Source organism: Pseudophryne corroboree, unplaced genomic scaffold (genome assembly GCF_028390025.1).
Source record: "Pseudophryne corroboree isolate aPseCor3 unplaced genomic scaffold, aPseCor3.hap2 scaffold_591, whole genome shotgun sequence".
Taxonomy (NCBI): domain Eukaryota; kingdom Metazoa; phylum Chordata; class Amphibia; order Anura; family Myobatrachidae; genus Pseudophryne; species Pseudophryne corroboree.
Genome location: NW_026970190.1, coordinates 368,380 through 393,777, shown reverse-complemented (window position 1 = coordinate 393,777; position 25,398 = coordinate 368,380). Strand labels below are relative to the sequence as shown.

Here is a 25,398-nt window from a genome sequence, read left to right as displayed (position 1 = left end):
AATCCAACTGCAAAAACTGCTAAGAGCATACGCCTGCATTTTCTGCGGCACCCCGCAGATAATGCGATCACCTCTGCCTGTGAATTGGTGAAGGGGGGGGGGGAGGGGGGTCAACAACACTCCATTTCCAAGTCGGAGATGGAGCGGTGCGGGGGCACGGTTTCAAAATGGGGTCGGCAACGGAGAAACAGGAGGCGTGGTCAGAGCAGCTGCATGATATCACATGGGCCGGACTCTGCCAGTGGAGCCCCAGCGTCATGAGGTAGATTTTGTAGAGGCCGGGGAGGACTTCTGTTCCTGGGAACTAGCTGTGTTGTGCAGCTTTATTCCTCTGCCCCTACCTCTGGCAAGAAAGGACGCACCTCGCACTTTCTTGTTTCTTTGTGACTGAAAGGACTGCATTTGATAATGCGGAGCTTTCTTATGCTGTGAGGGAACATAAGGTAAAAAATTTGATTTTCCAACTGTAGCTGTGCGTGTTAATGCTTTGTCCATCCTACGTGAGGATTTCCATCGTAACCTATCCGTTGATGGAATAGGATACGCCATAAGAATCCTTTTGGAAATCTGCAGTCTTTTATCTGGAGATTCCCAAGCTTTTTCACATAACTCGTTCAGCTCGTGTGACCCCCTCAAAGGTTACCTCAGGCTTCTTTCCCTTGTACATATGTACCCTCTTGTCAGGGACAGGGGGTTCCTCTGTGATGTGCAAAACATCTTTTATTGCCATAATCATATATCGAACGGATTTTGCCAATTTTGGCTGTAACTTTGCATCATCGTAATCGACACTGGAGTCAGAATCCGTGTCGGTATCTGTGTCAACAATCTGGGATAGTGGGCGCTTATGAGACCCTGACAGTCCCTGCAACATAGGATCAGGCATGGGTTGAGTCCCTGACTGTCCCAAAGCTTCAGCCTTGTCTAATCTTTTGTACAATGAGTTTACACTAGCATTTAAAACATTCCACATATCCATCCAATCAGGTGTCAGCGGAGACACCACATTCATTTGCTCCCGCTCCTCTCTAATATAGCCTTCTTCCTCAGACATGTCGACACACGTGTACCGACACACCACACACACAGGGAATACTTTTTCTGAAGACAGTTTCCCCACAAGGCCCTTTGGAGAGACAGAGAGAGAGTATGCCAGCACACTCCCCAGCGCTATATAACCCAGGAATAACACAGTAACTTAATGTTTGTCCAGTAGCGCTGCTGTATGTAATTTGCGCCGAATTATGTGCCCCCCCTCTCTTTTCAACCCTCTTCTCTACCGTGGTATAAGCAGGGGAGAGTCCGGGGAGCTTCCTCTCAGCGGTGCTGTGGAGAAAAAATGGCGCTGGTGAGTGCTGAGGGAGAAGCCCCGCCCCCTCGGCGGCGGGCTTCTGTCCCGCTTAAACTGTAAAATTGGTGGGGGCTCATACATATATACAGTGCCCAGCTGTATATATGTTATATTTTTGCCAAAAAGAGGTTTATATTGCTGCCCAGGGCGCCCCCCCTGCGCCCTGCACCCTTACAGTGACCGGAGTATGTGAGGTGTATGGGAGCAATGGCGCACAGCTGCAGTGCTGTACGCTACCTCAGTGAAGATCATGAACTCTGTGGAGCCCGTCTATCCCCATGGTCCTTACGGAGTCCCCAGCATCCTCTAGGACGTTAGAGAAACTAGGATTTTAATACCTACCGGTAAATCCTTTTCTCTTAGTCTGTTGAGGATGCTGGGCACCCGTCCCAGTGTGTACTGTGTCTGCAGTTATTAAATGGCCCTTAACTCCAGAACATTTATGTGGAGACAACTTTCCTGACTTGACCATCTTCCTTGGACATTTTCCCCCTGTGTGACTGCTCCCCAGCCTCGGAGGGTTGCATCTGTGGTCCCTAGGATCCAGTCCTGGATCCCGAACCATCGCCCCTCTAGGAGGTGAGAACTGTGCAGCCACCAATGGAGTGAGATTCTGGTCTTGGAAGACAGGATTATCCTCCGGTGCATGTGTAGGTGGGATCCGGACCAATTGTCCAACAGGTCCCACTGGAACACTCTGGCATGGAAGCTGCCAAACTGAATGGCCTCGTAGGCCACAACCATCTTCCCCAGCAACTGAATGCATTGATGGATTAACACTCTTGCTGGTTTCAGAATTTGTTTGACCAGACTCTGGATCTCCATAGCCTTTCCACTGGAAGAAAACCTCTTCTGTGTCCAGTATGTGTTATGATTCCAGCACTCTGGTCAGAGAAGATCTTATGGCAAGGACCGGAGCACTGGAACGGAATGCTGGGGAAGGGAGCAGGACAGGAAAATAGCCCCTGGTGCCCTAACTCTGTTGTCTCACCCGTGTTGTCAGAAATCCCCTGCGAGACTATGGTTTCTTGAGCCCTTGGCAGCCGCGTTTGAAGGGCGGATTATGTCTGCCCAACTTCGATGCCCCCCGGTCTTAATGAGAGACAAAGGGAAACCCGAGACAGGGTGATAACAAGAGGCCCTCTAACTAAACAACCAGGCCAGGGGATAAGCAAACTCAAAACTATAATATGTGCGGAGAAACCGCCAGGAAAAAGGACAACCAAAATATCCACTTGTCCAATTCTCCTACCCGGCACCGCCGAGTACCAGAGAGGACTTGTGGAAGCGGAACCCTCCGCAAATGCTCCAAACACAAAATATAAAAGGTAAAGCGGCTGAGCCGCAACACACGGCAGAGCCGCAACTCACGAACACCACTGGATATAAAACGGTGATCAGTCAGGACTCCAGGGAACCAAACAACCTCTTGGGATGAGATGACAACTCCCGAATACCGGACTTCTGCGGACTGGAATGACCGGATACAGCAGGACTGGAAACAGACTCTCAGCAAACAAAGGCAGCATGCAGGAAGCTATTACCGGCATCTGTGAGAAGCCCTGGGAGTGTATTTAACAAGGAGTACTCCAATCAGCTGCTAATGGCTGATTAGAATAAATGCCGTGCAGCTGCCTTGCTGCACGGCCAGAGAGCAGGTGAATATCTTAATTTCCTAAAGCCTAGCAACGGGGAACGCGGTCCGCCAGTGGCGTCCCCGTTGCTAGGGTCCGTGCGGCTCAGCGCGCCCGGCGTCTAGCGTTGCTAGGGAGCCGGCGGCTGTACGTGCACGGCATCTCTAGTTGCTAGGCGCTGGGCCGCGCAGACCATCAAGCGGACCCCGGCGCCTAACAGTACCCCCCCCTTGAGGAGGGGTCAAGGAACCCCTAAAGCCAGGTTTCTGAGGAAATTCCCGAAAAAATGCCCTCTTGAGCCTCGGGGCATGAAGATCCTTATTCAGGACCCAAGACCTTTCCTCCGGACCATAGCCTTTCCAGTGAACCAGAAAATACAGCCGATCCCGGGACAATTTGGAATCGAGAACCTTCTCTACCAAGAACTCCTGTTTGTCCCTGTACATCCACTGGAGATCTACCCTGAGAGATCTTCCGAGGAAATCTACTGGAAGAAACGTATTGTTTCAACAGGGAACAATGAAACGTATTTCCAATCCTGAGAGATCTTGGTAAACGTAACCGAAAGGCAACTGGGTTGACTCTTTTAATAATAAGAAATGGCCCAATAAATTTGGGTCCCAGTCTAGCTGAGGATTGTCGAAGCCTGATGTTGCGAGTCGACAACCACACCCTATCTCCCACCTTAAAAGTGCAAGGACGTCGGAGCCTGTCAGAAAATTTCTTCTCTCGAAAGGCCGCTTTTCTGAGAGCAAGGTGCACCTTTTTCCAAATGGCTCTGAGATGGGAGGTTAAGGTAAGCGAGGAGACTGAGGAATGATGAAAAAAAGAATTAGCTCTGGGGTGAAAACCAAAAACTGAAAAGAATGGAGACTCTTTAGTGGAGGAATGACAAGAATTATTGTAAGCAAATTCAGCCAACGTAAGAAACTCGGACCAATCATTCTGGAGTTTGGCTGAATACAAGCGCAAATATTGTTTCAATGATTGGTTAACTCGTTCGGTTTGCCCGTTGGATTGTGGGTGGTAACCGGATGTTAACGACAATTTCATCTTCAATGAGGCACAAAAACATTTCCAGAATTGTGCGATGAATTGTGGACCCCGATCAGAAACAATATCAGTAGGCAACCCATGAAGCCTGAATACATGGCGGAGAAACAAAACTGCCAACCCTTGGGCAGAAGGCAATCGGGGAAGAGCAATAAAATGAGCCATTTTACTAAAACGGTCCACTACCACCCATATGACTCGGAATCCGGCTGAAAGGGGAAGGTCAACCACAAAATCCATGGAAATATGAGACCACGGCCTGAGAGGAACATTTAAGGGCATAAGTTGCCCGATGGGCAAGGAACGGGGAACCTTATGCTGTGCACAAACCTGACATGAATAAACAAATTCCTTGACGTCTTTAGAAAGACCAGGCCACCATACTGAGCGAGAGACTAACTCCAATGTCTTAGAGACTCCTGGATGCCCTGAAACTTTGTTATCATGGAATTCCGTTAAAACAGTAACTCTCAAAAACTCAGGGACGTAAAGACGACCAGCAGGAGTAATTCTAGGAGCTTGGTGTTGAAGCTGTTTTAACTGGGTAAATAAATCTTGTGTGAGGCCCGCCCAGATGACCGAAGATGGAAGTATGGGGGTAACAGGATTGTTATTGTGAACCGGAAGAAAGCTATGTGACAGGGCATCAGCCTTAGTATTCTTGGAACCAGGCCTGAAAGTGATTATAAATTTGAAACGCGTAAAAAATAATGCCCAACGTGCCTGCCGGGCATTAAGCCGCTTAGCCGATTCAATGTATTGCAGGTTCTTATGGTCAGTCAATACCGAAATAGTATGTTTTGCTCCCTCCAGCCAATGCCTCCACTCCTCGAAAGCCCATTTTACCGCCAGTAACTCCCGATTACCAACGTCATAGTTGGATTCAGCGGAGGAGAATTTCCTGGACATAAAGGCACAAGGATGTAACTCCAGAGACTCCGGATCCTTTTGAGAAAGGATAGCCCCCACTCCAACCTCCGAGGCATCAACCTCCACCACAAAGGGCAATTCCGGATTAGGATGTCTGAGGACTGGAGCCGAGACAAAGGCTTGTTTCAAGGCCCGGAAGGACAACTCAGCTTCACGCGACCAGTTGGTAGGATCCGCTCCTTTCTTTGTCAGAGCTACAATGGGAGCAACCAGGTCAGAAAAAGAATGAATGAACCTCCTATAATAATTCGCAAACCCTAAAAAACGCTTAATTGCTTTTAAATTGGTGGGTTGCGCCCAACTAAGGATGGCCTGGAGTGTCTTTGGTTCCATGGAAAATCCCTGAGGGGAAATTATGTACCCTAAAAAAGATACTTCCGTGACATGAAACTCACACTTCTCCAGCTTGGCATATAAATGATTCTCACATAACTTTTGAAGAACCAGACGCACCTGGGTAACATGTTGTTCCATTGATTTAGAAAAAATCAGGATGTCGTCTAAGTAAACGACCACGAATTTCCCTAGGAAGTCACGGAGCACATCGTTAATGAGGTCTTGAAAAACTGCCGGAGCATTGGACAGGCCGAACGGCATCACCAGGTATTCGTAGTAACCCGACTGAGTACTGAAGGCCGTTTTCCACTCATCTCCAGATTTAATTCGGATGAGGTTGTACGCTCCTCTAAGGTCAATTTTAGAAAAAATCACAGCAGAACGTAACTGATCAAAGAGTACAGAAATCAACGGCAAAGGATAGGTGTTTTTAACTGAGATCTTATTCAGGGCTCTAAAATCAATGCAAGGTCTAAGCGAGCCATCCTTTTTCTCCACAAAGAAGAAGCCTGCACTTAAAGGAGATTTTGATGGTCTAATAAATCCTTTCTCAAGGCTCTCCTTTACATAATCATTCATAGCCGCAGTTTCTGGCCCGGATAATGCATATAATCTTCCCTTTGGCAATGCGGCACCAGGAATTAACTCAATAGCACAATCATAAGGCCGATGGGGAGGCAGAATGTCCGCATTGCCTTTGGAGAAAACATCAGCAAACTCCTGGTATTCCACCGGAATGAGTTCTGGAATGATAGCTGCTACTCTGACTGGAAACGTGATACATTCCTTATCACAAAAAGTACCCCAATGTGAAATCTCCCCCGACCGCCAATCAATGGTGGGATTATGAAAGGCCAGCCAAGGGTGACCCAGAACAACTGGAACTGCTGGGCAATGTGTAAGAAAGAACTTGATTTTCTCGGAATGTAGAGCTCCTACTGTAAGTAGTACAGGGGGTGTACGGAGAGAAATAATCCCATTAGACAGCGGACTCCCATCTAAGCCATGCATGGTGACACACCTACCCAAAGGTAACTGAGGAATGCCTAAGGCCTTAGCCCAAGTTAAATCCATAAAGTTTCCTGCAGCTCCACTGTCAACAAAAGCCGACACCGAAGAACTGAGGCTGCCAAAGGAAACTTTAACTGGGACTAAAAGGGAGTTATTCGATGAGATAAGCTGCAGACCTAGGTGAACCCCCTCACAATTCACCTGGTCAAAGCGTTTCCCGACTTGTTCGGACAATTACGAGCAAAATGTCCCTTACCCCCACAGTACAGACAAAGACCAGAATTTTGCCTTCTGGCTCTTTCTTCAGGAGACAGCCGGGAGAGACCCATCTGCATGGTCTCCTCTACGTCTTCAGGAATGGAATATACACACGGACTTGACCTTACAGGTGCTCCTTTTTCAGCCCTCCGCTCTCTGAGACGACGATCAATCTTAATAGAAAGCTCCATGAGTTTATCGAGAGTCTCAGGAGCGGGGTACTGAAGGAGACTGTCTTTTATAGACTCTGATAAGCCGAGGCGAAACTGACTGCGCAGGGCTGGGTCATTCCAGCCACAGTCGTTCGACCAACGGCGAAACTCCGTACAATAAACCTCTGCAGGATTTCTACCCTGTCTGAGAGCGCGCAACTGACTTTCAGCGGACGCCTCTCTATCAGGGTCATCATACAAGAGCCCTAAAGACTCAAAAAAAGCGTCAACTGCCGGATCCTCTGCTCTTAAACCAAATGCCCAGGTCTGAGGATCCCCCTGGAGCAAAGAAATAATAAACCCGACCCGCTGAGATTCAGTACCCGAGGAAGTCGGTCTTAAACGAAAATAAAGTTTACAGGATTCTTTAAAATTAAAAAACTCTTTTCTATCACCAGAAAAACGGTCAGGCAAATGCATCTTTGGTTCAGGGACTACCCTTGGGGAAGCTCGCAAAAGATCTTCCTGCGACTTCACCCGAAGAGAAAGATCCTGAACCATCTGAGTAAGTTCTTGAATCTGGCTGACTAAGAGCTGACCAGGATTTGGCCCTAAACCTGTTGGATTCATGAGGCCGATAAACTCTCACAAAACTGAATGAGAAAAAATTAAACCCCGTTTAATTTTAAGTTTTGGTATGGCCGGTAATAATGTTATGATTCCAGCACTCTGGTCAGAGAAGATCTTATGGCAAGGACTGGAGCACTGGAACGGAATGCTGGGGAAGGGAGCAGGACAGGAAAATAGCCCCTGGCGCCCTAACTCTGTTGTCTCACCAGTGTTGTCAGAAATCCCCTGCGAGACTATGGTTTCTTGAGCCCTTGGCAGCCGCGTTTGAAGGGCGGATTATGTCTGCCCAACTTCGATGCCCCCCGGTCTTAATGAGAGACAAAGGGAAACCCGAGACAGGGTGATAACAAGAGGCCCTCTAACTAAACAACCAGGCCAGGGGCTAAGCAAACTCAAAACTATAATATGTGCGGAGAAACCGCCAGGAAAAAGGACAACCAAAATATCCACTTGTCCAATTCTCCTACCCGGCACCGCCAAGTACCAGAGAGGACTTGTGGAAGCGGAACCCTCCGCAAATGCTCCAAACACAAAATATAAAAGGTAAAGCGGCTGAGCCGCAACACACGGCAGAGCCGCAACTCACGAACACCACTGGATATAAAACGGTGATCAGTCAGGACTCCAGGGAACCAAACGACCTCTTGGGATGAGATGACAACTCCCGAATACCGGACTTCTGCGGACTGGAATGACCGGATACAGCAGGACTGGAAACAGACTCTCAGCAAACAAAGGCAGCATGCAGGAAGCTATTACCGGCGTCTATGAGAAGCCCTGGGAGTGTATTTAACAAGGAGTCCTCCAATCAGCTGCTAAAGGCTGATTAGAATAAATGCCGTGCAGCTGCCTTGCTGCACGGCCAGAGAGCAGGTGAATATCTTAATTTCCTAAAGCCTAGCAACGGGGAACGCGGTCCGCCAGTGGCGTCCCCGTTGCTAGGGTCCGTGCGGCTCAGCGCGCCCGGCGTCTAGCGTTGCTAGGGAGCCGGCGGCTGTACGTGCACGGCGTCTCTAGTTGCTAGGCGCCGGGCCGCGCAGACCATCAAGCGGACCCCGGCGCCTAACAGTATGACTCCCAAAAACAACAACCGCGTCATTGGGACCAACTGCGATTTTGGCAAGTTTAGGAGCCAACCATGTTGTTGAAGAACTGTCAGGGAGAGTAGATGTTTTGCACCAACTGGTCCCTGGATCTCGCCTTTATCAGGAGATCATCCAAGTACGGGATAATTGTGACTCCTTGCTTGCGAAGGAGAACCATAATTTCCGCCATCACCCTGGTGAAAATCCTCGGAGCCGTGGACAGACCAAACGGCAATGTCTGAAATTGGTAATGACAATCCTGAATTGCAAACCTTAGGTAGCTTGAGGCAGTGGCTAAATGGGAACATGTAAGTAGGCATCCTTTATGTCTACCAAAACCATGAAATCTCCGTCCTCCGGACTGGAGATCACTGCCCTGAGAAATTCCATCTTGAAATTGAATTTCTTTAGGAAGAAATTGAGGGATTTCAGATTTAAGATTGGTCTGACTGAGCCATCCGGCTTCGGGACCACGAAGAGGCTTGAATAAAAACATTCTCCCTGCTGACTAAGGCCAATTTGAACAATCGGTGAGGGGGAACGTCTTGAAACCCCAGTTTGTACCCTTGGGACACTATTTGTAAAACCCACGAGTCCAGGTCCGAATGAATCCAGAACTGACTGAAGAGTTTTAGACGTGCCCCCACTGGTGTGGGCTCCTGCAAGAAAGCCCCAGTGTCATGCAGTGGATTTGGCAGAAGCAGAGGACAATCTCTGGTCCTGCGATCTTGAAGAGGCTACAGACCTCTTCCTTTTCCTTCCTCTACCTGCAAAGAATGGGGAATCTTAACTTCTTGCATATCTATTGGGCCAAAATGACTGCGGTAGATAATGATGCGTCTTCATCCGTTGAGAGGGAACATAGGGCAAGAAGGTTGACTTACCATTGAAATGAGGATGCATCTTGCTGCCTTTCCAATGAAGCAAGTTTAATTTAGTAATAGGTGAAAAACCATCCTTACAAAGGTGTTAATCAGAGACTTGGCTTTGTGGACACTTTTCAGAGAACAAATTTGTTAGCATAAAAATAAAGCCAGAAAATGAAGAGCTGTTTAATCACTCAATTGGATTTTTCTGCCAGCATATTTTTTTTCTCTGCAACCCACTGCTAAATTGTGCTTCCTAGCTGTTTTTATAAAATCACTGAATCAAATCTAACTCTGATTACATCAGAGAAGGCCAGGTACCCTACACCATAACAGGGGCTTTGAAATTTTGACTTGTCTACTTTTATATCACCAAAATCTGATCACAAGTTTAATTACGTCCCTGGGTGGGATTGAACCACCAACCTTTTGGTTAATAGCTGAGCACACTAACCAATTGCGCCACAGAGACACTTTGCAAAAAGTGCATACTGACAAAGGCTAATAGGCATACATCTAGAACGTTTCCTAGAAAAACATTAAAAAATCAATAATCTGGAGAGTTTTTGTAAGATGTTTCTTCCATCAACCAACGAAGAAACACATTGGTACTTTCCCATGATGAGTGAGTGCTTCAGGATCTCTTGCACTTACATGTGCAGCAGAGTACTGCAATGGAAGCATGCTGGACCCATAACCCAGAGGTAGGCAGATTGAAACTATCCTTTGCTATATGCATTTTTTTTGTTAATTTAAGTAATCAAAACTGGGATTGATATTTTTGCTCTTTTATTTTTACTTAAAGTACAATAACTTTTCCCATTTTAATTTGTTTTAATAGTATATTGACAGTATAGTTTTCTTTCAAAAATCCACTTAATTTTCTTTACCCTGTTATTAAAATGGTAATTGACAAAAACAAACTACATTGTCACCAGAAGAGCAATACAAAATGTACAAGTGATATATTAAAATCATCTTTCCAGCTTGAATTTCAATGATGCATTGGGGCAACAATTTTGTGAGAAACATCTTCACCCTTAAATAAAGATTTTCGTAATTCCTTACCTGTGTGCTAATTAGATATCACCTTGTTTTCACATTAAACAGACTTCCACATGAGAAAGCAGCAAGGATGCAGTGGCGTTAATGTTTCCTGGTGTCAACCTGTATTATTTCAGTAGACATTGAAATGAGGATGCATCTTGCTGCCTTTCCAATGAAGCAAGTTTAATTTAGTAATATGTGAAAAACCATCCCTACAAAGGTGTTAATCAGAGACTTGGCTTTGTGGACACTTTTCAGAGAACAAATTTGTTAGCATAAAAATAAAGCAAGAAAATTAAGAGCTGTTTAATCACGCAATTTGATTTTTTTGCCAGCATATTTCTTTTTCTCTGCAACCCACTGCTAAATTGTGCTTCCTAGATGTTTTTATAAAATCACTGAATCAAATCTAACTCTGATTACATCAGAGAAGGCCAGGTACCCTAAACCATAACAGGGGGTATGAAATTTGACTTGTCTACTTAAAGATCACCAAAATCTGATAACAAGGTCAATTACGTCCCTGGGTGGGATTGAACCACCAACCTTTTGGTTAATAGCCGTACACACTAACTGATTGCGCCACAGAGACACTTTGCAAAAGTACATACTGACAAAGGCTAATATGCATTCATCAAGAACGTTTCCTAGAAAAACTTTAAAAAGTCAATAATCTGGAGAGTTTTTGTAAGATGTTTCTTCCATCAACCAATGAAGAAACACATTGGTACTTTCCCATGATGAGTGAGTGCTTCAGGATCTCTTGCACTTACATGTGCAGCAGAGTACTGCAATGGAAGCATGCTGGGCCCATAACCCAGAGGTAGGCAGATTGAAACTATCCTCTGCTATATGCATTTTTTTGTTTGTTAATTAAAGTAATCCAAAACTGGGATTGATATTTTGGCTCTTTTATTTTTACTTAAAGTACAATAACTTTTACCATTGTAATTTGTTTTAATAGTATATTGACAGTATTGTTTTCTTTCAAAAATCCACTTAATTCTCTTTACCCTATTATTAAAATGGTAATTGACAAAAACAAACTACATTGTCACCAGAAGAGCAATACAAAATGTACAAGTGATATATTAAAATCATCTTTCCAGCTTGAATTTCAATGATGCATTGGGGCAACGATTTTGTGAGAAACATCTTCACCCTTAAATAAAGATTTTCTTAATTCCTTACCTGTGTGCTAATTAGATATCACCTTGTTTTCACATTAAACAGACTTCCACATGAGAAAGCAGCAAGGATGCAGTGGCGTTAATGTTTCCTGGTGTCAACCTGTATTATTTCAGTAGACATTGAAATGAGGATGCATCTTGCTGCCTTTCCAATGAAGCAAGTTTAATTTAGTAATAGGTGAAAAACCATCCTTACAAAGGTGTTAATCAGAGACTTGGCTTTGTGGACACTTTTCAGAGAACAAATTTGTTAGCATAAAAATAAAGCCAGAAAATAAAGAGCTGTTTAATCACTCAATTGGATTTTTCTGCCAGCATATTTGTTTTCTCTGCAACCCTCTGCTAAATTGTGCTTCCTAGCTGTTTTTATAAAATCACTGAATCAAATCTAACTCTGATTACATCAGAGAAGGCCAGGTACCCTACACCATAACAGGGGGTTTGAAATTTTGACTTGTCTACTTAAAGATCACCAAAATCTGATAACAAGGTCAATTAGGTCCCTGGGTGGGATTGAACCACCAACCTTTTGGTTAATAGCCGTACATACTAACTGATTGCGCCACAGAGACACTTTGCAAAAAGTACATACTGACAAAGGCTAATATGCATTCATCAAGAACGTTTCCTAGAAAAACTTTAAAAAGTCAATAATCTGGAGAGTTTTTGTAAGATGTTTCTTCCATCAACCAATGAAGAAACACATTGGTACTTTCCCATGATGAGTGAGTGCTTCAGGATCTCTTGCGCTTACATGTGCAGCAGAGTACTGCAATGGAAGCATGCTGGGCCCATAACCCAGAGATAGGCAGATTGAAACTATCCTTTGCTATATGCATTTTTTTTGTTAATTAAAGTAATCCAAAACTGGGATTGATATTTTTGCTCTTTTATTTTTACTTAAAGTACAATAACTTTTACCATTTTAATTTGTTTTAATAGTATATTGACAGTATTGTTTTCTTTCAAAAATCCACATAATTTTCTTTACCCTATTATTAAAATGGTAATTGACAAAAACAAACTACATTGTCACCAGAAGAGCAATACAAAATGTACAAGTGATATATTAAAATCATCTTTCCAGCTTGAATTTCAATGATGCATTGGGGCAACGATTTTGTGAGAAACATCTTCACCCTTAAATAAAGATTTTCTTAATTCCTTACCTGTGTGCTAATTAGATATCACCTTGTTTTCACATTAAACAGACTTCCACATGAGAAAGCAGCAAGGATGCAGTGGCGTTAATGTTTCCTGGTGTCAACCTGTATTATTTCAGTAGACATTGAAATGAGGATGCATCTTGCTGCCTTTCCAATGAAGCAAGTTTAATTTAGTAATAGGTGAAAAACCATCCCTACAAAGGTGTTAATCAGAGACTTGGCTTTGTGGACACTTTTCAGAGAACAAATTTGTTAGCATAAAAATAAAGCCAGAAAATGAAGAGCTGTTTAATCACTCAATTGAATTTTTTTGCCAGCATATTTCTTTTTCTCTGCAACCCACTGCTAAATTGTGCTTCCTAGCTGTTTTTATAAAATCACTGAATCAAATCTAACTCTGATTACATCAGAGAAGGCCAGGTACCCTACACCATAACAGGGGGTTTGAAATTTTGATTTGTCTACTTAAAGATCACCAAAATCTGATCACAAGGTCAATTACGTCCCTGGGTGTGATTGAACCACCAACCTTTTGGTTAGTAGCCGTACACACTAACTGATTGCGCCACAGAGACACTTTGCAGAAGTAAATACTGACAAAGGCTAATAAGCATTCATCTAAAACGTTTCCTAGAAAAACTTTAAAAAGTCAATAATCTGGAGAGTTTTTGTAAGATGTTTCTTCCATCAACCAACGAAGAAACACATTGGTACTTTCCCATGATGAGTGAGTGCTTCAGGATCTCTTGCACTTACATGTGCAGCAGAGTACAGCAATGGAAGCATGCTGGGCCCATAACGCAGAGGTAGGCAGATTGAAACTATCCTCTGCTATATGCATTTTTTTTTGTTAATTAAAGTAATCCAAAACTGGGATTGATATTTTGCCTCTTTTATTTTTACTTAAAGTACAATAACTTTTACCATTTTAATTTGTTTTAATAGTATATTGACAGTATTGTTTTCTTTCAAAAATCCACTTAATTTTCTTTACCCTATTATTAAAATGGTAATTGACAAAAACAAACTACATTGTCACCAGAAGAGCAATACAAAATGTACAAGTGATATATTAAAATCATCTTTCCAGCTTGAATTTCAATGATGCATTGGGGCAACGATTTTGTGAGAAACATCTTCACCCTTAAATAAAGATTTTCTTAATTCCTTACTTGTGTGCTAATTAGATATCACCTTGTTTTCACATTAAACAGACTTCCACATGAGAAAGCAGCAAGGATGCAGTGGCGTTAATGTTTCCTGGTGTCAACTTGTATTATTTCAGTAGACATTGAAATGAGGATGCATCTTGCTGCCTTTCCAATGAAGCAAGTTTAATTTAGTAATATGTGAAAAACCATCCCTACAAAGGTGTTAATCAGAGACTTGGCTTTGTGGACACTTTTCAGAGAACAAATTTGTTAGCATAAAAATAAAGCCAGAAATGAAGAGCTGTTTAATCACTCAATTGGATTTTTTTGCCAGCATATTTCTTTTTCTCTGCAACCCACTGCTAAATTGTGCTTCCTAGCTGTTTTTATAAAATCACTGAATCAAATCTAACTCTGATTACATCAGAGAAGGCTAGGTACCCTACACAATAAGAGGGGGTTTGAAATTTTGACTTGTCTACTTAAATATCACCAAAATCCGATCACAAGGTCAATTACATCCCTGGGTGGGATTGAACCACCAACCTTTTGGTTAATAGCCGAACACACTAACCGATTGCGCCACAGAGACACTTTGCAAAAAGTACTTACTGACAAAGGATAATAAGCATTCATCTAGAACGTTTCCTAGAAAAACTTTAAAAAGTCAATAATCTGGAGAGTTTTTGTAAGATGTTTCTTCCATCAACCAACAAAGAAACACATTGGTACTTTCCCATGATGAGTGAGTGCTTCAGGATCTCTTGCACTTACATGTGCAGCAGAGTACTGCAATGGAAGCATGCTGGGCCCATAACCCAGAGATAGGCAGATTGAAACTATCCTTTGCTATATGCATTTTTTTTGTTAATGAAAGTAATCCAAAACTGGGATTGATATTTTTGCTCTTTTATTTTTACTTAAAGTACAATAACTTTTACCATTTTAATTTGTTTTAATAGTATATTGACAGTATTGTTTTCTTTCAAAAATCCACTTAATTTTCTTTACCCTATTATTAAAATGGTAATTGACAAAAACAAACTACATTGTCACCAGAAGAGCAATACAAAATGTACAAGTGATATATTAAAATCATCTTTCCAGCTTGAATTTCAATGATGCATTGGGGCAACGATTTTGTGAGAAACATCTTCACCCTTAAATAAAGATTTTCTTAATTCCTTACCTGTGTGCTAATTAGATATCACCTTGTTTTCACATTAAACAGACTTCCACATGAGAAAGCAGCAAGGATGCAGTGGCGTTAATGTTTCCTGGTGTCAACCTGTATTATTTCAGTAGACATTGAAATGAGGATGCATCTTGCTGCCTTTCCAATGAAGCAAGTTTAATTTAGTAATAGGTGAAAAACCATCCCTACAAAGGTGTTAATCAGAGACTTGGCTTTGTGGACACTTTTCAGAGAACAAATTTGTTAGCATAAAAATAAAGCCAGAAAATGAAGAGCTGTTTAATCACTCAATTGAATTTTTTTGCCAGCATATTTCTTTTTCTCTGCAACCCACTGCTAAATTGTGCTTCCTAGCTGTTTTTATAAAATCACTGAATCAAATCTAACTCTGATTACATCAGAGAAGGCCAGGTACCCTACACCATAACAGGGGGTTTGAAGTTTTGACTTGTCTACTTAAAGATCACCAAAATCTGATCACAAGGTCAATTACGTCCCTGGGTGTGATTGAACCACCAACCTTTTGGTTAGTAGCCGTACACACTAACTGATTGCGCCACAGAGACACTTTGCAGAAGTAAATAATGACAAAGGCTAATAAGCATTCATCTAAAACGTTTCCTAGAAAAACTTTAAAAAGTCAATAATCTGGAGAGTTTTTGTAAGATGTTTCTTCCATCAACCAACGAAGAAACACATTGGTACTTTCCCATGATGAGTGAGTGCTTCAGGATCTCTTGCACTTACATGTGCAGCAGAGTACAGCAATGGAAGCATGCTGGGCCCATAACCCAGAGGTAGGCAGATTGAAACTATCCTCTGCTATATGCATTTTTTTTGTTAATTAAAGTAATCCAAAACTGGGATTGATATTTTGCCTCTTTTATTTTTACTTAAAGTACAATAACTTTTACCATTTTAATTTGTTTTAATAGTATATTGACAGTATTGTTTTCTTTCAAAAATCCACTTAATTTTCTTTACCCTATTATTAAAATGGTAATTGACAAAAACAAACTACATTGTCACCAGAAGAGCAATACAAAATGTACAAGTGATATATTAAAATCATCTTTCCAGCTTGAATTTCAATGATGCATTGGGGCAACGATTTTGTGAGAAACATCTTCACCCTTAAATAAAGATTTTCTTAATTCCTTACCTGTGTGCTAATTAGATATCACCTTGTTTTCACATTAAACAGACTTCCACATGAGAAAGCAGCAAGGATGCAGTGGCGTTAATGTTTCCTGGTGTCAACCTGTATTATTTCAGTAGACATTGAAATGAGGATGCATCTTGCTGCCTTTCCAATGAAGCAAGTTTAATTTAGTAATAGGTGAAAAACCATCCTTACAAAGGTGTTAATCAGAGACTTGGCTTTGTGGACACTTTTCAGAGAACAAATTTGTTAGCATAAAAATAAAGCCAGAAAATAAAGAGCTGTTTAATCACTCAATTGGATTTTTCTGCCAGCATATTTGTTTTCTCTGCAACCCTCTGCTAAATTGTGCTTCCTAGCTGTTTTTATAAAATCACTGAATCAAATCTAACTCTGATTACATCAGAGAAGGCCAGGTACCCTACACCATAACAGGGGGTTTGAAATTTTGACTTGTCTACTTAAAGATCACCAAAATCTGATAACAAGGTCAATTAGGTCCCTGGGTGGGATTGAACCACCAACCTTTTGGTTAATAGCCGTACATACTAACTGATTGCGCCACAGAGACACTTTGCAAAAAGTACATACTGACAAAGGCTAATATGCATTCATCAAGAACGTTTCCTAGAAAAACTTTAAAAAGTCAATAATCTGGAGAGTTTTTGTAAGATGTTTCTTCCATCAACCAATGAAGAAACACATTGGTACTTTCCCATGATGAGTGAGTGCTTCAGGATCTCTTGCGCTTACATGTGCAGCAGAGTACTGCAATGGAAGCATGCTGGGCCCATAACCCAGAGATAGGCAGATTGAAACTATCCTTTGCTATATGCATTTTTTTTGTTAATTAAAGTAATCCAAAACTGGGATTGATATTTTTGCTCTTTTATTTTTACTTAAAGTACAATAACTTTTACCATTTTAATTTGTTTTAATAGTATATTGACAGTATTGTTTTCTTTCAAAAATCCACTTAATTTTCTTTACCCTATTATTAAAATGGTAATTGACAAAAACAAACTACATTGTCACCAGAAGAGCAATACAAAATGTACAAGTGATATATTAAAATCATCTTTCCAGCTTGAATTTCAATGATGCATTGGGGCAACGATTTTGTGAGAAACATCTTCACCCTTAAATAAAGATTTTCTTAATTCCTTACCTGTGTGCTAATTAGATATCACCTTGTTTTCACATTAAACAGACTTCCACATGAGAAAGCAGCAAGGATGCAGTAGCATTAATGTTTCCTGGTGTCAACCTGTATTATTTCAGTAGACATTGAAATGAGGATGCATCTTGCTGCCTTTCCAATGAAGCAAGTTTAATTTAGTAATAGGTGAAAAACCATCAATACAAAGGTGTTAATCAGAGACTTGGCTTTGTGGACACTTTTCAGAGAACAAATTTGTTAGCATAAAAATAAAGCCAGAAAATGAAGAGCTGTTTAATCACTCAATTGAATTTTTTTGCCAGCATATTTCTTTTTCTCTGCAACCCACTGCTAAATTGTGCTTCCTAGCTGTTTTTATAAAATCACTGAATCAAATCTAACTCTGATTACATCAGAGAAGGCCAGGTACCCTACACCATAACAGGGGGTTTGAAATTTTGATTTGTCTACTTAAAGATCACCAAAATCTGATCACAAGGTCAATTACGTCCCTGGGTGTGATTGAACCACCAACCTTTTGGTTAGTAGCCGTACACACTAACTGATTGCGCCACAGAGACACTTTGCAGAAGTAAATACTGACAAAGGCTAATAAGCATTCATCTAAAACGTTTCCTAGAAAAACTTTAAAAAGTCAATAATCTGGAGAGTTTTTGTAAGATGTTTCTTCCATCAACCAACGAAGAGACACATTGGTACTTTCCCATGATGAGTGAGTGCTTCAGGATCTCTTGCACTTACATGTGCAGCAGAGTACAGCAATGGAAGCATGCTGGGCCCATAACTCAGAGGTAGGCAGATTGAAACTATCCTCTGCTATATGCATTTTTTTTTGTTAATTAAAGTAATCCAAAACTGGGATTGATATTTTGCCTCTTTTATTTTTACTTAAAGTACAATAACTTTTACCATTTTAATTTGTTTTAATAGTATATTGACAGTATTGTTTTCTTTCAAAAATCCACTTAATTTTCTTTACCCTATTATTAAAATGGTAATTGACAAAAACAAACTACATTGTCACCAGAAGAGCAATACAAAATGTACAAGTGATATATTAAAATCATCTTTCCAGCTTGAATTTCAATGATGCATTGGGGCAACGATTTTGTGAGAAACATCTTCACCCTTAAATAAAGATTTTCTTAATTCCTTACTTGTGTGCTAATTAGATATCACCTTGTTTTCACATTAAACAGACTTCCACATGAGAAAGCAGCAAGGATGCAGTGGCGTTAATGTTTCCTGGTGTCAACTTGTATTATTTCAGTAGACATTGAAATGAGGATGCATCTTGCTGCCTTTCCAATGAAGCAAGTTTAATTTAGTAATATGTGAAAAACCATCCCTACAAAGGTGTTAATCAGAGACTTGGCTTTGTGGACACTTTTCAGAGAACAAATTTGTTAGCATAAAAATAAAGCCAGAAATGAAGAGCTGTTTAATCACTCAATTGGATTTTTTTGCCAGCATATTTCTTTTTCTCTGCAACCCACTGCTAAATTGTGCTTCCTAGCTGTTTTTATAAAATCACTGAATCAAATCTAACTCTGATTACATCAGAGAAGGCTAGGTACCCTACACAATAAGAGGGGGTTTGAAATTTTGACTTGTCTACTTAAATATCACCAAAATCCGATCACAAGGTCAATTACATCCCTGGGTGGGATTGAACCACCAACCTTTTGGTTAATAGCCGAACACACTAACCGATTGCGCCACAGAGACACTTTGCAAAAAGTACATACTGACAACGGATAATAAGCATTCATCTAGAACGTTTCCTAGAAAAACTTTAAAAAGTCAATAATCTGGAGAGTTTTTGTAAGATGTTTCTTCCATCAACCAACAAAGAAACACATTGGTACTTTCCCATGATGAGTGAGTGCTTCAGGATCTCTTGCACTTACATGTGCAGCAGAGTACTGCAATGGAAGCATGCTGGGCCCATAACCCAGAGATAGGCAGATTGAAACTATCCTTTGCTATATGCATTTTTTTTGTTAATGAAAGTAATCCAAAACTGGGATTGATATTTTTGCTCTTTTATTTTTACTTAAAGTACAATAACTTTTACCATTTTAATTTGTTTTAATAGTATATTGACAGTATTGTTTTCTTTCAAAAATCCACTTAATTTTCTTTACCCTATTATTAAAATGGTAATTGACAAAAACAAACTACATTGTCACCAGAAGAGCAATACAAAATGTACAAGTGATATATTAAAATCATCTTTCCAGCTTGAATTTCAATGATGCATTGGGGCAACGATTTTGTGAGAAACATCTTCACCCTTAAATAAAGATTTTCTTAATTCCTTACCTGTGTGCTAATTAGATATCACCTTGTTTTCACATTAAACAGACTTCCACATGAGAAAGCAGCAAGGATGCAGTGGCGTTAATGTTTCCTGGTGTCAACCTGTATTATTTCAGTAGACATTGAAATGAGGATGCATCTTGCTGCCTTTCCAATGAAGCAAGTTTAATTTAGTAATAGGTGAAAAACCATCCCTACAAAGGTGTTAATCAGAGACTTGGCTTTGTGGACACTTTTCAGAGAACAAATTTGTTAGCATAAAAATAAAGCCAGAAAATGAAGAGCTGTTTAATCACTCAATTGAATTTTTTTGCCAGCATATTTCTTTTTCTCTGCAACCCACTGCTAAATTGTGCTTCCTAGCTGTTTTTATAAAATCACTGAATCAAATCTAACTCTGATTACATCAGAGAAGGCCAGGTACCCTACACCATAACAGGGGGTTTGAAGTTTTGACTTGTCTACTTAAAGATCACCAAAATCTGATCACAAGGTCAATTACGTCCCTGGGTGTGATTGAACCACCAACCTTTTGGTTAGTAGCCGTACACACTAACTGATTGCGCCACAGAGACACTTTGCAGAAGTAAATAATGACAAAGGCTAATAAGCATTCATCTAAAACGTTTCCTAGAAAAACTTTAAAAAGTCAATAATCTGGAGAGTTTTTGTAAGATGTTTCTTCCATCAACCAACGAAGAAACACATTGGTACTTTCCCATGATGAGTGAGTGCTTCAGGATCTCTTGCACTTACATGTGCAGCAGAGTACAGCAATGGAAGCATGCTGGGCCCATAACCCAGAGGTAGGCAGATTGAAACTATCCTCTGCTATATGCATTTTTTTTGTTAATTAAAGTAATCCAAAACTGGGATTGATATTTTGCCTCTTTTATTTTTACTTAAAGTACAATAACTTTTACCATTTTAATTTGTTTTAATAGTATATTGACAGTATTGTTTTCTTTCAAAAATCCACTTAATTTTCTTTACCCTATTATTAAAATGGTAATTGACAAAAACAAACTACATTGTCACCAGAAGAGCAATACAAAATGTACAAGTGATATATTAAAATCATCTTTCCAGCTTGAATTTCAATGATGCATTGGGGCAACGATTTTGTGAGAAACATCTTCACCCTTAAATAAAGATTTTCTTAATTCCTTACCTGTGTGCTAATTAGATATCACCTTGTTTTCACATTAAACAGACTTCCACATGAGAAAGCAGCAAGGATGCAGTGGCGTTAATGTTTCCTGGTGTCAACCTGTATTATTTCAGTAGACATTGAAATGAGGATGCATCTTGCTGCCTTTCCAATGAAGCAAGTTTAATTTAGTAATAGGTGAAAAACCATCCTTACAAAGGTGTTAATCAGAGACTTGGCTTTGTGGACACTTTTCAGAGAACAAATTTGTTAGCATAAAAATAAAGCCAGAAAATAAAGAGCTGTTTAATCACTCAATTGGATTTTTCTGCCAGCATATTTGTTTTCTCTGCAACCCTCTGCTAAATTGTGCTTCCTAGCTGTTTTTATAAAATCACTGAATCAAATCTAACTCTGATTACATCAGAGAAGGCCAGGTACCCTACACCATAACAGGGGGTTTGAAATTTTGACTTGTCTACTTAAAGATCACCAAAATCTGATAACAAGGTCAATTAGGTCCCTGGGTGGGATTGAACCACCAACCTTTTGGTTAATAGCCGTACATACTAACTGATTGCGCCACAGAGACACTTTGCAAAAAGTACATACTGACAAAGGCTAATATGCATTCATCAAGAACGTTTCCTAGAAAAACTTTAAAAAGTCAATAATCTGGAGAGTTTTTGTAAGATGTTTCTTCCATCAACCAATGAAGAAACACATTGGTACTTTCCCATGATGAGTGAGTGCTTCAGGATCTCTTGCGCTTACATGTGCAGCAGAGTACTGCAATGGAAGCATGCTGGGCCCATAACCCAGAGGTAGGCAGATTGAAACTATCCTCTGCTATATGCATTTTTTTTGTTAATTAAAGTAATCCAAAACTGGGATTGATATTTTTGCTCTTTTATTTTTACTTAAAGTACAATAACTTTTACCATTTTAATTTGTTTTAATAGTATATTGACAGTATTGTTTTCTTTCAAAAATCCACTTAATTTTCTTTACCCTATTATTAAAATGGTAATTGACAAAAACAAACTACATTGTCACCAGAAGAGCAATACAAAATGTACAAGTGATATATTAAAATCATCTTTCCAGCTTGAATTTCAATGATGCATTGGGGCAACGATTTTGTGAGAAACATCTTCACCCTTAAATAAAGATTTTCTTAATTCCTTACCTGTGTGCTAATTAGATATCACCTTGTTTTCACATTAAACAGACTTCCACATGAGAAAGCAGCAAGGATGCAGTGGCGTTAATGTTTCCTGGTGTCAACCTGTATTATTTCAGTAGACATTGAAATGAGGATGCATCTTGCTGCCTTTCCAATGAAGCAAGTTTAATTTAGTAATAGGTGAAAAACCATCCCTACAAAGGTGTTAATCAGAGACTTGGCTTTGTGGACACTTTTCAGAGAACAAATTTGTTAGCATAAAAATAAAGCCAGAAAATGAAAAGCTGTTTAATCACTCAATTGAATTTTTTTGCCAGCATATTTCTTTTTCTCTGCAACCCACTGCTAAATTGTGCTTCCTAGCTGTTTTTATAAAATCACTGAATCAAATCTAACTCTGATTACATCAGAGAAGGCCAGGTACCCTACACCATAACAGGGGGTTTGAAATTTTGATTTGTCTACTTAAAGATCACCAAAATCTGATCACAAGGTCAATTACGTCCCTGGGTGTGATTGAACCACCAACCTTTTGGTTAGTAGCCGTACACACTAACTGATTGCGCCACAGAGACACTTTGCAGAAATAAATAATGACAAAGGCTAATAAGCATTCATCTAAAACGTTTCCTAGAAAAACTTTAAAAAGTCAATAATCTGGAGAGTTTTTGTAAGATGTTTCTTCCATCAACCAACGAAGAAACACATTGGTACTTTCCCATGATGAGTGAGTGCTTCAGGATCTCTTGCACTTACATGTGCAGCAGAGTACAGCAATGGAAGCATGCTGGGCCCATAACTCAGAGGTAGGCAGATTGAAACTATCCTCTGCTATATGCATTTTTTTTTGTTAATTAAAGTAATCCAAAACTGGGATTGATATTTTGCCTCTTTTATTTTTACTTAAAGTACAATAACTTTTACCATTTTAATTTGTTTTAATAGTATATTGACAGTATTGTTTTCTTTCAAAAATCCACTTAATTTTCTTTACCCTATTATTAAAATGGTAATTGACAAAAACAAACTACATTGTCACCAGAAGAGCAATACAAAATGTACAAGTGATATATTAAAATCATCTTTCCAGCTTGAATTTCAATGATGCATTGGGGCAACGATTTTGTGAGAAACATCTTCACCCTTAAATAAAGATTTTCTTAATTCCTTACTTGTGTGCTAATTAGATATCACCTTGTTTTCACATTAAACAGACTTCCACATGAGAAAGCAGCAAGGATGCAGTGGCGTTAATGTTTCCTGGTGTCAACTTGTATTATTTCAGTAGACATTGAAATGAGGATGCATCTTGCTGCCTTTCCAATGAAGCAAGTTTAATTTAGTAATATGTGAAAAACCATCCCTACAAAGGTGTTAATCAGAGACTTGGCTTTGTGGACACTTTTCAGAGAACAAATTTGTTAGCATAAAAATAAAGCCAGAAATGAAGAGCTGTTTAATCACTCAATTGGATTTTTTTGCCAGCATATTTCTTTTTCTCTGCAACCCACTGCTAAATTGTGCTTCCTAGCTGTTTTTATAAAATCACTGAATCAAATCTAACTCTGATTACATCAGAGAAGGCTAGGTACCCTACACAATAAGAGGGGGTTTGAAATTTTGACTTGTCTACTTAAATATCACCAAAATCCGATCACAAGGTCAATTACATCCCTGGGTGGGATTGAACCACCAACCTTTTGGTTAATAGCCAAACACACTAACCGATTGCGCCACAGAGACACTTTGCAAAAAGTACATACTGACAAAGGATAATAAGCATTCATCTAGAACGTTTCCTAGAAAAACTTTAAAAAGTCAATAATCTGGAGAGTTTTTGTAAGATGTTTCTTCCATCAACCAACAAAGAAACACATTGGTACTTTCCCATGATGAGTGAGTGCTTCAGGATCTCTTGCACTTACATGTGCAGCAGAGTACTGCAATGGAAGCATGCTGGGCTCATAACCCAGAGATAGGCAGATTGAAACTATCCTTTGCTATATGCATTTTTTTTGTTAATGAAAGTAATCCAAAACTGGGATTGATATTTTTGCTCTTTTATTTTTACTTAAAGTACAATAACTTTTACCATTTTAATTTGTTTTAATAGTATATTGACAGTATTGTTTTCTTTCAAAAATCCACTTAATTTTCTTTACCCTATTATTAAAATGGTAATTGACAAAAACAAACTACATTGTCACCAGAAGAGCAATACAAAATGTACAAGTGATATATTAAAATCATCTTTCCAGCTTGAATTTCAATGATGCATTGGGGCAACGATTTTGTGAGAAACATCTTCACCCTTAAATAAAGATTTTCTTAATTCCTTACCTGTGTGCTAATTAGATATCACCTTGTTTTCACATTAAACAGACTTCCACATGAGAAAGCAGCAAGGATGCAGTGGCGTTAATGTTTCCTGGTGTCAACCTGTATTATTTCAGTAGACATTGAAATGAGGATGCATCTTGCTGCCTTTCCAATGAAGCAAGTTTAATTTAGTAATAGGTGAAAAACCATCCCTACAAAGGTGTTAATCAGAGACTTGGCTTTGTGGACACTTTTCAGAGAACAAATTTGTTAGCATAAAAATAAAGCCAGAAAATGAAGAGCTGTTTAATCACTCAATTGAATTTTTTTGCCAGCATATTTCTTTTTCTCTGCAACCCACTGCTAAATTGTGCTTCCTAGCTGTTTTTATAAAATCACTGAATCAAATCTAACTCTGATTACATCAGAGAAGGCCAGGTACCCTACACCATAACAGGGGGTTTGAAGTTTTGACTTGTCTACTTAAAGATCACCAAAATCTGATCACAAGGTCAATTACGTCCCTGGGTGTGATTGAACCACCAACCTTTTGGTTAGTAGCCGTACACACTAACTGATTGCGCCACAGAGACACTTTGCAGAAGTAAATAATGACAAAGGCTAATAAGCATTCATCTAAAACGTTTCCTAGAAAAACTTTAAAAAGTCAATAATCTGGAGAGTTTTTGTAAGATGTTTCTTCCATCAACCAACGAAGAAACACATTGGTACTTTCCCATGATGAGTGAGTGCTTCAGGATCTCTTGCACTTACATGTGCAGCAGAGTACAGCAATGGAAGCATGCTGGGCCCATAACCCAGAGGTAGGCAGATTGAAACTATCCTCTGCTATATGCATTTTTTTTGTTAATTAAAGTAATCCAAAACTGGGATTGATATTTTGCCTCTTTTATTTTTACTTAAAGTACAATAACTTTTACCATTTTAATTTGTTTTAATAGTATATTGACAGTATTGTTTTCTTTCAAAAATCCACTTAATTTTCTTTACCCTATTATTAAAA

At 39.9% G+C, this 25,398-nt stretch overlaps 1 non-coding gene across 1 annotated transcript; it reads right to left on the bottom strand.

The window, feature by feature from the left end:
- Positions 1–23,724: 23,724 nt before the first annotated feature.
- Positions 23,725–23,798, bottom strand: TRNAN-AUU (transfer RNA asparagine (anticodon AUU)). The gene has a single exon. It is a non-coding gene; the product is annotated as a tRNA-Asn (tRNA).
- Positions 23,799–25,398: the final 1,600 nt, after the last annotated feature.